Genomic DNA, 12466 nt, shown 5'->3' on the forward strand with positions numbered 1-12466 from the left:
TTGGGCATTTAACGCCCAGCCAGGGGGTACCTGGCTTTGAATGCCAGAAATGCTTCCTTACTGGGCATTTTTCTGAACGCCTAGCTTTTCTCTGTGATTTCTCTGCTGAATGTTCTGAATCTTCAATTCCCTGTATTATTGACTTGAAAAGATATATTTATGAATTTTTGAATTTTTAATGATGAGAGAGACAAAAACAAAATGAGTTAAAACAAGAGAATGCAAGATCAAAACAAATAATGCATGTAAGGACACTTTGAATGTCAAGATGAACACCAAGAATACTTTGAAGATCATGATGAAAATCAAGAACATATTTTTGAAAAATTTTTAGAAAAGAAAGACATGCAAGACACCAAACATAGAAGTTTGTATACTAAGGACACTAACAAATTGAGAATGCATATGAAAAACAACAAATCATACAAAACAAGAGAATTTAAAGATCAAAACACAGAAAATCTTCAAGAACAACTTGAAGATCAATAAAGAACATAATGCATAAGATTTTGAAAAATGCAAGAAAAAAAAGAAAACATGCAATTGACACCAAACTTAAAATTGACTCTAGACTCAAACAAGAAACACAAAATATTTTTTTATTTTTTTGTATTTTTTCTGAAAAATTATTTTTGGAAAAGAAAATAAGAAACTCAAAAATTTTAATAAGAATTCCAGGAATCATGCAATGTTAGTCTAAAGCTTCAGTCTAAAAAGATTATACATGGCTAGCCAAGCTTCAGCAAGACATTACATACAACAGCCAAATTGATGGGAATCAACTACCTCCAGTGATGATAAAGGCTTCCTCCGAAACTCTAGAATTCATTCTTAAAAATTCTGAAGAACAAAATAAAAAGAAAAATACCTAATCTAAGAAACAAGATGAACCGTCAGTTGTCCAAACTCGAACAATCCCCGGTAACGGCACCAAAAACTTGGTACATGAAATTGTGATACACAACTTCGTGCAGCTGACCAGCAAGTGCACTGGGTCGTCCAAGTAATACGTTACGTGAGTAAGAGTCGATCCCACAGATATTGTCGGCTTGAAGCAAGCTATGGTCATCTTGTAAATCTCAGTCATACGGATTCAAATGGTTATGGAGTTTTGATAATTAAAAAATAAATAAACATAAAATAAAGATAGAGATACTTATGTAATTCATTGGTGGGAATTTCAGATAAGCGTATGGAGATGCGTTATTCTTTCTGAATCTCTGCTTTCCTACTGTCTTCATTCAATCATTCATACTCCTTTCCATGGCAAGTTGTATGTTGGGGATCACCATTATCAATGGCTACCTCCCGTCCTCTTAGTGAAAATGGTCCTCTACGGTTTCTGTACGGCTAATCAACTGTCAAATTTCTCGTCTCGGATGAAAAATACCAGGCACAGCTATCGCATGGCTAATCAGCTGTCGGTTCTTGATCGTGTCAGAATAAGATCCAATGATCCTTTAGCGCACTGTCACTGCGCCCCACAGTCGCGAGTTTGAAGCTCGTCACAGTCATCCCTTCCCAGATCCTACTCAGAATACCACAGACAAGGTTTAGACTTTCTGGATCTCAAGAATGCTGCCAATTATTTCTAGCTTATACCACGAAGATTCTAATCTCAGATTCAGATGCCCCATTGTCAGAGGGAAAACGATGTGAATCATTGATTAGAGACCCAAGAGATATGCATTCAAGCTTGTTTTCATGTAGAACGGAAGCGTTTGTCAAGCACGCGTTCATAAGTGAGAATGGTGATGAGTGTCACTTGATTATCACATTCATCATGTTCTTGTGTGTGAATGAATATCTTGGAATAAGAATAAGCTTGAATTGAATAGAAGAACAATAGTACTTTGCATTAATACTCGATGAACAGCAGAGCTCCACACCTTAATCTATGAGGTGTAGAAACCCCACCGTTGGAAATACATAATTGATAATGGTGTTCATTGGTTTCAGCCCCAGAGAGGGAATCAGAATAACCAAGACCTAGGTCTAAGGACTAAACGTCCAAAGATATCAGTACAATAGTAAAAAGTCCTATTTATACTAAACTAGTTACTAGGATTACAGAAATAAGTAAATGATGCAGAGATCCACTTCCGGGCCCACTTGGTGTGTGCTTGAGTTGAGCATTGAAGCTTTCGTGTGTGGACACTTTTCTTGGAGTTAAACGCCAGCTTTGGTGCCAATTTGGGCATTTAACTCCAGCTTTTATCCTGTTTCTGGCGTTTAATGCTAGAATAGGGCATGAAGTTGGCATTTGAACGCTATTTTGCGTCATCAAAACTCGGACAAAGTATGGACTATTATATATTTCTGGAAATCCCAAGATTTCTAATTTCTAACGCAATTGAGAGCGCGTCAATTGGGCATCTGTAGCTCCAGAAACTCCATTTCGAGTGCAGGCAGGTCAAAATCCAACAGCATCTCCAGTCCTTTTTCAGCCTCTGACTCAGATTTTTGCTCTGGTCCCTCAATTTCAGCCAAAAAATACCTAAAATCACAGAAAAACACACAAACTCATAGTAAAGTCCAGAAATGTGAATTTTGCTTAAAAACTAATAAAAATATACTAAAAAGTAGCTAGGTCGTACTAAAAACTACCTAAAAACAATACCAAAAAGCGTATAAATTATCTGCTCATCAACAACCCATGAATTATCACTAAATGTTGGACATTATGGCTCTAGTAATCCATAAACTCATTTTCCCCAAGCCAAGGGGTGAAAATTTACCCCATAACTTAAATTGGCATTTCATCAAACACATAGACGGCATAAATATAAAACATGGAAAAATTGGGAAAATGGTAAAAGCTATGAACCACAAATCCTCAAAATCAATAAAGGAAACTCAAACAAACATATAAAAGCCATCAAACATCAAATTAAACAACTAGGAATCCAAAATTGCAAGACTATGTAAATATGGACAAAGGATATGAAAATAAAAGCAAGTGTAGAACAAGTGGTATAATAAAAGAGAGAATTAAATAAATACTTACAATAAAATTGCTATAATCCCGAATCAAAACTTGAAGTATAAAATCCTACAAACCCTAACTAAGAACCCTAAGAGAGAATTTCCTAATCCACACTACTTCTACTCTTACTATGTGTTTTTCCTATTCTAAGATGGTCCTCTTCATATGTGTTGATATGCCCTTAATATAGTACTTGATTTTAGCATCCAAGCCTTCCAAAATGGGCCAAAAGAGCCCCAAAATGCGAGTCCATGTGACTTTTTAATGGAGACATGCGTTGGTAACTATGCGTATGCACAGATGTGTGCATACTGATGAGCGGATAATTTGTACGCTTTTTGGCATTGTTTTTAGTATGTTTTTAGTATGATCTAGTTAGTTTTTAGTATATTTTTATTAGTTTTTAGTTAAAATTCACTTTTCTGGACTTTACTATGAGTTTGTGTGTTTTTCTTTGATTTCAGGTATTTTCTGGCTGAAATTGAGGGACCTGAGCAAAAATCTGATTCAGAGACCAAAAAGGACTGCAGATGCTGTTGGATTCTGACCTCCCTGCACTCGAAGTGGATTTTCTGGAGCTACAGAAGCCCAATTGGCAAGCTCTCAATGGCGTTGGAAAGTAGACATCCTGGGCTTTCCAGCAATATATGATAGTCCATACTTTGCCCAAGATTTGATGGCCCAAACCGGCGTTCAAAGTCACCCTCAGGAATTCCAGCGTTAAACGCTGGAACTGGCACCAAAATGGGAGTTAAACGCCCAAACTGGCATAAAAGCTGGCGTTTAACTCCAAGAGAAGTCTCTGCACGAAAATGCTTCATTGCTCAGCCCAAGCACACACCAAGTGGGCCCGGAAGTGGATTTTTATGTCATTTACTCATTTCTGTAAACCTTAGGCTACTAGTTTTCTATAAGTAGGACCTTTTACTATTGTATTGGGATCTTTTGATCACTTTAGATCTCTAGATCATCTTTGGACGTCTAGTTCTTAGATCATTGGGAGGCTGGCCTCACGGCCATGCCTAGACCTTGTTCTTATGTATTTTCAACGGTGGAGTTTCTACACACCATAGATTAAGGTGTGGAGCTCTGCTGTACCTCGAGTATTAATGCAATTACTATTGTTCTTCTATTCAATTCCGCTTGTTCTTGTTCTAAGATATCACTTGTTCTTCAACTTGATGAATGTGATGATCCGTGACACTCATCACCATTCTCACCTATGAACGTGTGACTGACAACCACCTCCGTTCTACCTTCGATTGGGTGAATATCTCTTGGATTCCTGATTGCACGATGCATGGTTGATCGTCTGACAGCCGAGTGCTCGCCTGACAACCGAGCCAACCATTCCGTGAGATCAGAGTCTTCGTGGTATAGGCTAGAACTAATGGCGGCATTCAAGAGAATCCGGAAGGTCTAACCTTGTCTGTGGTATTCTGAGTAGGATTCAATGATTGAATGACTGTGACGTGCTTCAAACTCCTAGCAGGCGGGGCGTTAGTGACAGACGCAAAAGAATCACTGGATTCTATTCCGGCCTGACCGAGAACCGACAGATGATTAGCCATGCTGTGACAGAGCATAGGAACATTTTCAATGAGAGGATGGGAGGTAGCCACTGACAACGGTGAAACCCTTGCATAAGCTTGCCATGGAAAAGAGTAAGAAGGATTGGATGAAGACAGTAGGAAAGCAGAGAGACGGAAGGGAAGGCATCTTCATACGCTTATCTGAAGTTCCTACCAATGAATTATATAAGTATCTCTATCTTTATCTTTATATTTTCGCATATCACCATACCCATTTGAGTTTGCCTGACTAAGATTTACAAGGTGACCATAGCTTGCTTCATACCAACAATCTCTGTGGGATCGACCCTTACTCGCGTAAGGTTTATTACTTGGACGACCCAGTACACTTGCTGGTTAGTTGTGCGAAGTTGTGTTTATGCCATGGTAGTGAGCACCAAGTCTTTGGCGCCATTACTAGGGATTATTAGAGTTTTGAAGAGTATTGATCACAATTTCGTGCACCAAGTTTTTGGCGCCGTTGCCGGGGATTGTTGAGTTTGGACAACTGACGGTTCATCTTGTTGCTTAGATTAGGTATGTTTTTTCTTCAGAGTTTTTAAGAATGAATTCTAGTGTTTCAAGGTGATGTTCTTATCATCACCAAAGCTGATTGATCTTCATCAATTTAGCTCTTGAATGCAATGTTCTGCTGAAGCTTGGCTGACCATGTCTAATTCCTTTAGACTGAAGCTTTAGACTAACATTGCACGATTCCTGGAATTCTCATTAAGAACTTTGATACCTTTTTCCACTTAATTTTCGAAAAAAACACAAAAAAAAAAATCAAAAAATCATAAAATCCAAAAAAATTTCTTGTTTGAGTCTAGTGTCTCATCTTAAGTTTGATGTCAATTGCACGCATTCATTCATGTGTCTTAAGAATCTTCAAGTAATTCTTGATGATTTTCGTGCTCTGATCTTTAAATTCAATTGACTTGAGTGTTTTGTGTGTCTCATATACATTCTCATTTTGTTAGTGTCAGTGGTATACAAACTGCTAAGTTTGGTGTCTTGCATGCATTGTTATTTGATTCTTGTTGCATTTTAATTTATCCTTATTATTAAAAATCCAAAAATATTTGTAATTTGTGTCTTTTCAAGTCCATAATACAGAAGAATTGAAGATTCAGAACATTCAGCAGAGGAATTGCACAGAAAAAGCTGGGCGTTCAAAACGCCCAGTGAAGAAGGACAGACTGGCGTTTAAACGCCAGCCAGGGTACCTGGTTGGGCGTTTAACGCCCAAAAGGGTATAGTTTTGGGCGTTAAACGCCAGAATGTGCACCATTCTGGGCGTTTAACGCCAGGATGGCTAAAGGGGGAAGATTTTGTTTTCAAATCAAATTTTTTTTTCAAGTTTTCAAAGTTTTTCAAAATCAAATCTTTTTTCAAATCAATTTTTCAATCAAATCTTTTTCAAAATCAATTTCTTTCTATTTTCAAAGATACTTACTATCAATTAATGATTTGATTCAACATTTCAAGTATGTCCCTTTTCTGTTGGGAAAGGTTTAATGTTTGAATCATATCTTTTCTTGTTAGTCAAGTTTTTAATTTTTCAAAATCAAATCTTTTTAAAATGTTTTCAAATCATGACTTCCCAATCACATCTTTTTAAAACTAATCATATCTTCTTAACCACATCTTTTTCAAAATAATTTTCAATCAAATCTCTTTGATTTCTAATTTCAAAATCTTTTTCAAAAATCATTTGATTTCTTTTCCACTTTCATTTTCGAAAATCAAGTAGTATTTTCAAAAATGTTTTCAAAATCTTTTACTTAATTTTCGAAAATTACTTCCCTCCTTCTCACATCCTTCTATTTATGGACTAACACTATCCCTTAATGCAAAATTCGAACTCCATCTTCTTTGATAAGTTCGAATTTTCTACTTCTGTCTTCTACTTTTCTTTTCCTCTAACACCTAAAGGAATCTCTATACTGTGACATAGAGGATTCCACATTTTCTTGTTCTCTTCTCTTTCATATGAGCAGGAGCAAAGACAAAGGCATTCTTGTTGAGGCTGATCCTGAACCTGAAAGGACCTTGAAGAGAAAGCTAAGAGAAGCCAAAGCACAACTCTCTTTAGAGGACCAGACCGAATTCTTCAAAGAAGAAGAACACATGGCAGCCGAAAACAACAATGCCAACAATGCAAGGAAGGTGCTGGGTGACTTTACTGCACCTACTCCCGATTTCTATGGGAGAAGCATCTCTATCCCTGCCATTGGAGCAAACAACTTCGAGCTTAAGCCTCAATTAGTTTCTCTAATGCAACAGAATTGCAAGTTCCAAGGACTTCCATTGGAAGATCCTCATCAGTTCTTAGCTGAGTTCTTGCAAATCTGTGACACTGTCAAGACTAATGGGGTTGACCCTGAGGTCTACAGACTTATGCTATTCCCTTTTGCTGTAAGAGACAGAGCTAGGACATGGTTGGACTCACAACCTAAAGAAAGCCTGGACTCTTGGGAAAAGCTAGTCAATGCCTTCTTGGCAAAGTTCTTTCCACCTCAAAAATTGAGTAAGCTTAGAGTGGAAGTCCAAACCTTCAGACAGAAGGAAGGAGAATCCCTCTATGAAGCTTGGGAAAGATACAAACAATTAATCAGAAAGTGTCCTTCTGATATGCTTTCTGAATGGAGCATCATAGGTATTTTCTATGATGGTCTCTCTGAACTGTCCAAGATGTCTTTGGATAGCTCTGCTGGAGGATCTCTTCATCTGAAGAAGACGCCTACTGAAGCTCAAGAGCTAATTGAAATGGTTGCAAATAACCAATTCATGTACACTTCTGAAAGAAATCCTGTGAACAATGGGACTAGTCAGAAGAAAGGAGTTCTTGAGATTGACACTCTGAATGCCATATTGGCTCAGAACAAAATATTGACTCAACAAGTCAATATGATTTCTCAAAGTCTGTCTGGAATGCAAAATGCACCAAGCAGTACTAAGGAAGCTTCATCTGAGGAAGAAGCTTATGATCCTGAGAACCCTTCAATGGAAGAGGTGAATTACATGGGAGAACCCTATGGAAACACCTATAATCCTTCATGGAGAAATCATCCAAATCTTTCATGGAAGGATCAACAGAGACCCCAACAAGGTTTCAACAACAATAATGGTGGAAGAAACAGGTTTAGCAATAGCAAGCCTTTTCCATCATCTTCTCAGCAACAGACAGAGAGTTCTAAGCAGAATACCTCTGACTTAGCAACCATGGTCTCTGATCTAATCAAAACCACTCAAAGTTTCATGACTGAAACAAGGTCCTCCATCAGAAATTTGGAGGCACAAGTGGGACAGCTGAGCAAGAAAATTACTGAACTCCCTCCTAGTACTCTTCCAAGCAATACAGAAGAAAATCCAAAAGGAGAGTGCAAAGCCATCAACATGGCCGAATTTTGGGAGGAAGAAGAGACAGTGAACGCCACTGAGGAAGGCCTCACTGGGCGTCCACTGGCCTCCAATAAGTTCCCCAATGAGGAACCATGGGAATCTGAGGCTCAAACTGAGACCATAGAGATTCCATTGGACTTACTTCTGCCATTCATGAGCTCTGATGAGTATTCTTCCTCTGAAGAGGATGAGTATGTCACTGAAGAGCAAGTTGCTAAATACCTTGGAGCAATCATGAAGCTAAATGACAAGTTATTTGGAAATGAGACTTGGGAGGATGAACCCCCTTTGCTCACCAAAGAACTGGATGACTTGTCTAGGCAGAAACTGCCTCAAAAGAGACAGGATCCTGGGAAGTTTTCAATACCTTGTACCATAGGCACCATGACCTTCAAGAAGGCCTTGTGTGACTTAGGGTCAAGTGTAAACCTCATGCCTCTCTCTGTAATGGAGAAGTTAGGGATCTCTGAGGTACAAGCTGCAAAAATCTCACTAGAGATGGCAGACAATTCAAGAAAACAAGCCCATGGACTTGTAGAGGATGTTCTGGTTAAAGTTGAAGACCATTACATCCCTACTGATTTCATAGTCCTAGAGACTGGGAAGTGCATGGATGAATCCATCATCCTTGGCAGACCCTTCCTAGCCACAGCAAAGGCTGTGATTGATGTTGATAGAGGAGAGTTGATCATTCAAGTGAATGAAGAATCCTTGGTGTTTAAGGCCCAAGGATATCCCTCTGTCATCATGGAGAGGAAGCATGAAGAGCTTCTCTCAAAAACAGAGTCCCCACAGTCAAACTCTAAGTTTGGTGTTGGGAGGCCACATCCAACTTCTAAGTTTGGTGTTGAACCCCCACATTCAAACTCTAAGTTTGGTGTTGGGAGGTTCCAACATAGCTCTGAGCATTTCTGAGGCTCCATGAGAGTCCTCTGTCAAGCTAATGACGTTAAAGAAGCGCTTGTTGGGAGGCAACCCAATGTTTTATAATTAACTATTTTCCTTTGTCATTTTTTTTTGTAGGTTGATGATCATGAGAAGTCACAAAATCAATGAAAAAAGCAAAAACAGAATGAAAAACAGGAAGAAAAACAGCACACCCTGGAGGACGCACCTATTGGCGTTTAAACGCCAGTGAGGTTAGCAGATGGGCGTTTAACGCCCAGTCTAGGCACCATTCTAGGCGTTTAATGCCAGAAAGGGGCACCAGACTGGCGTTAAACGCCAGAAAAGGGCAAGAAGCTGACGTTAAACGCCAGAAATGGGCACCAGCCCGGCGTTTAACGCCAGAATTGGCACAAAACGAGATTTTGATTGCCATTTGGTGCAGGGATGACTTTTCCTTGACACCTCAGGATCTGTGGACCCCACAGGATCCCCACCTACCCCACCACTCTCTCTCTTCTTCTTCACCCATTCACCAATCACCTCAACACCTCTTCCCCAAAAACCCTTCTATCAAATCCCATCTTTCTCTTCACCACTCACATCCACCCCACCAACCCCACCTACCTCACCATTCAAATTCAAACCACTTTCCCACCCAAACCCACCCTCAAATGACCGAACCCTACCCTTCCCCCTCTCCTATATAAACCCTCATTCACTCCTTCCTTTCCACACAACCTAAACACCATTTCTCTCCCCTTTGGCCGAACACAAAGCCATTCCCTTTCTCCTCATTTCTTCTTCTTCTCCTCTCTTCTTCCTTCTTTTGCTCGAGGACGAGCAAACATTTTAAGTTTGGTGTGGTAAAAGCATTGCTTTTTGTTTTTCCATAACCATTTATGGCATCCAAGGCCGGAGAAACCTCTAGAAAGAGGAAAGGGAAGGCAAAAGCTTCTACCTCCGAGTCATGGGAGATGGAGAGATTCATCTCAAGGGTGCATCAAGACCACTTCTATGAAGTTGTGGCCTTGAAGAAGGTGATCCCTGAGGTCCCTTTTTCACTCAAAAAGAGTGAATATCCGAAGAAGAGGTTGGGAAGTTCTTACCAACCCCATTCAACAAGTCGGAATCTTGATGGTTCAAGAGTTCTATGTCAATGCATGGATCACCAAGAACCATGATCAAAGTGTGAACCCGGATCCAAAGAATTATCTTACTATGGTTTGGGGGAAATACTTAGATTTCAGTCCGGAAAGTGTAAGGTTGGCATTCAACTTGCCTATGATGCAAGGAGATGAACACCCTTACACTAGAAGGGTCAACTTTGATCAAAGGTTGGACCAAGTCCTCACAATTATTTGTGAAGAGGGCGCCCAATGGAAGAGAGATTCAAGAGGAAAGCCGGTTCAATTGAGAAGGCATGACCTCAAACCCGTGGCTAGAGGATGGTTGGAGTTTATCCAACGCTCAATCATTCCCACTAGCAACCGGTCCGAAGTTACCATAGACCGGGCTATCATGATTCATAGCATCATGATTGGAGAAGGAATAGAAGTTCATGAGGTTATAGCTCAAGAGCTTTATAAGGTGGCGGACAAGTCCTCTACCTTGGCAAGGTTAGCCTTCCCTCATCTCATTTGTCACCTCTGTTATTCAGTTGGAGTTGACATAGAGGGAGACACCCCTATTGATAAGGACAAGCCCATCACTAAGAAGAGGATGGAGCACACAAGAGACCCCACTCATCATGAGATCCCTGAGATACCTCAAGGGATGCACTTTCCTCCACAAAACTATTGGGAGCAACTAAACACCTCCCTAGGAGAATTGAGTTCCAACATGGGACAACTAAGGGTGGAGCACCAAGAACACTCCATCATCCTCCATGAAATTAGAGAAGATCAAAGAATCATGAGAGAGGAGCAACAAAGACAAGGAAGAGACATTGAGGAGCTCAAGCACTCCATAGGATCTTCAAGAGGAAGAAAGAGCCGCCGTCACTAAGGTGGACCCGTTCTTTAATTTCCTTGTTCTTTATTTTCCTGTTTTTCGAAAATTAATGCTTATGTTTGTGTCTTGTGATCATTAGTGTCTTAGTGTCTATGCCTTAAAGTTATGAATGTCCTATGAATCCATCACCTCTCTTAAATAAAAAAATATTCTTAATTGAAAAAGAGTAGAATTGCATGAATTTTGAATTTTATAACAGTTTAATTATTTTGATGTGGTGGCATTACTTTTGTCTTCTGAATGTATGCTTAAACAGTGCATATGTCTTTTGAATTTGTGGTTCATGAATATTGGCTCTTGAAAGAATGATGAAAAAGGAGACATGTTACTGAGGATCTGAAAAATCATTAAAATGATTCTTGAAGCAAGAAAAAGCAGTGAATACAAAAAAAAAATTCGAAAAAAAAAGAAGAAGAAAAAGAAAGAAAAAAAAAGGAAAAAAAATAAGGTTGTGATCCAAGGCAAAAAGAGTGTGCTTAAGAACCCTGGACACCTCTAATTGGGGACTCTAGCAAAGCTGAGTCACAATCTGAAAAGGTTCACCCAATTATGTGTCTGTGGCATGTATGTATCCGGTGGTAATACTGGAAGACAGAGTGCTTTAGGCCACGGCCAAGACTCAATAAGTAGCTATGTTCAAGAATCATCATACTTTACTAGGAGAATCAATAACACTATCTGGATTCTAAGTTCCTAAAGAAGCCAACCATTCTGAATTTCAAAGGATAGAGTGAGATGCCAAAACTGTTCAGAGGCAAAAAGCTAAAAGCCCCGCTCATCTAATTAATACTGATCTTCATAGATGTTTTTGGAATTCATTGCATATTCTCTTCTTTTTATCTTATTTGATTTTCAGTTGCTTGAGGACAAGCAACAATTTAAGTTTGGTGTTGTGATGAGCGGATAATTTGTACGCTTTTTGGCATTGTTTTTAGTATGTTTTTAGTATGATCTAGTTAGTTTTTAGTATATTTTTATTAGTTTTTAGTTAAAATTCACTTTTCTGGACTTTACTATGAGTTTGTGTGTTTTTCTGTGATTTCAGGTATTTTCTGGCTGAAATTGAGGGACCTGAGCAAAAATCTGATTCAGAGACCAAAAAGGACTGCAGATGCTGTTGGATTCTGACCTCCCTGCACTCGAAGTGAATTTTCTGGAGCTACAGAAGCCCAATTGGCGCGCTCTCAACGGAGTTTGAAAGTAGACATCCTGGGCTTTCCAGCAATATATGATAGTCCATACTTTGCCCAAGATTTGATGACCCAAACCGGCGTTCAAAGTCACCCTCAGGAATTCCAGCGTTAAACGCTGGAACTGGCACCAAAATGGGAGTTAAACGCCCAAACTGGCATAAAAGCTGGCGTTTAACTCCAAGAGAAGTCTCTGCACGAAAATGCTTCATTGCTCAGCCCAAGCACACACCAAGTGGGCCCGGAAGTGGATTTTTATGTCATTTACTCATTTCTGTAAACCTTAGGCTACTAGTTTTCTATAAGTAGGACATTTTACTATTGTATTGGGATCTTTTGATCACTTTAGATCTCTAGATCATCTTTGGACGTCTAGTTCTTAGATCATTGGGAGGCTGGCCTCACGGCCATGCCTA

At 39.4% G+C, this 12466-nt stretch overlaps 1 non-coding gene across 1 annotated transcript; it reads right to left on the bottom strand.

The window, feature by feature from the left end:
• Positions 1-7089: 7089 nt before the first annotated feature.
• LOC112719268 (small nucleolar RNA R71) lies at positions 7090-7197 on the bottom strand. Its single transcript, XR_003161576.1, has one exon. It is a non-coding gene; the product is annotated as a small nucleolar RNA R71 (small nucleolar RNA).
• Positions 7198-12466: the final 5269 nt, after the last annotated feature.

This window comes from Arachis hypogaea, chromosome 10, assembly GCF_003086295.3.
Source record: "Arachis hypogaea cultivar Tifrunner chromosome 10, arahy.Tifrunner.gnm2.J5K5, whole genome shotgun sequence".
In the NCBI taxonomy this organism is placed as follows: domain Eukaryota; kingdom Viridiplantae; phylum Streptophyta; class Magnoliopsida; order Fabales; family Fabaceae; genus Arachis; species Arachis hypogaea.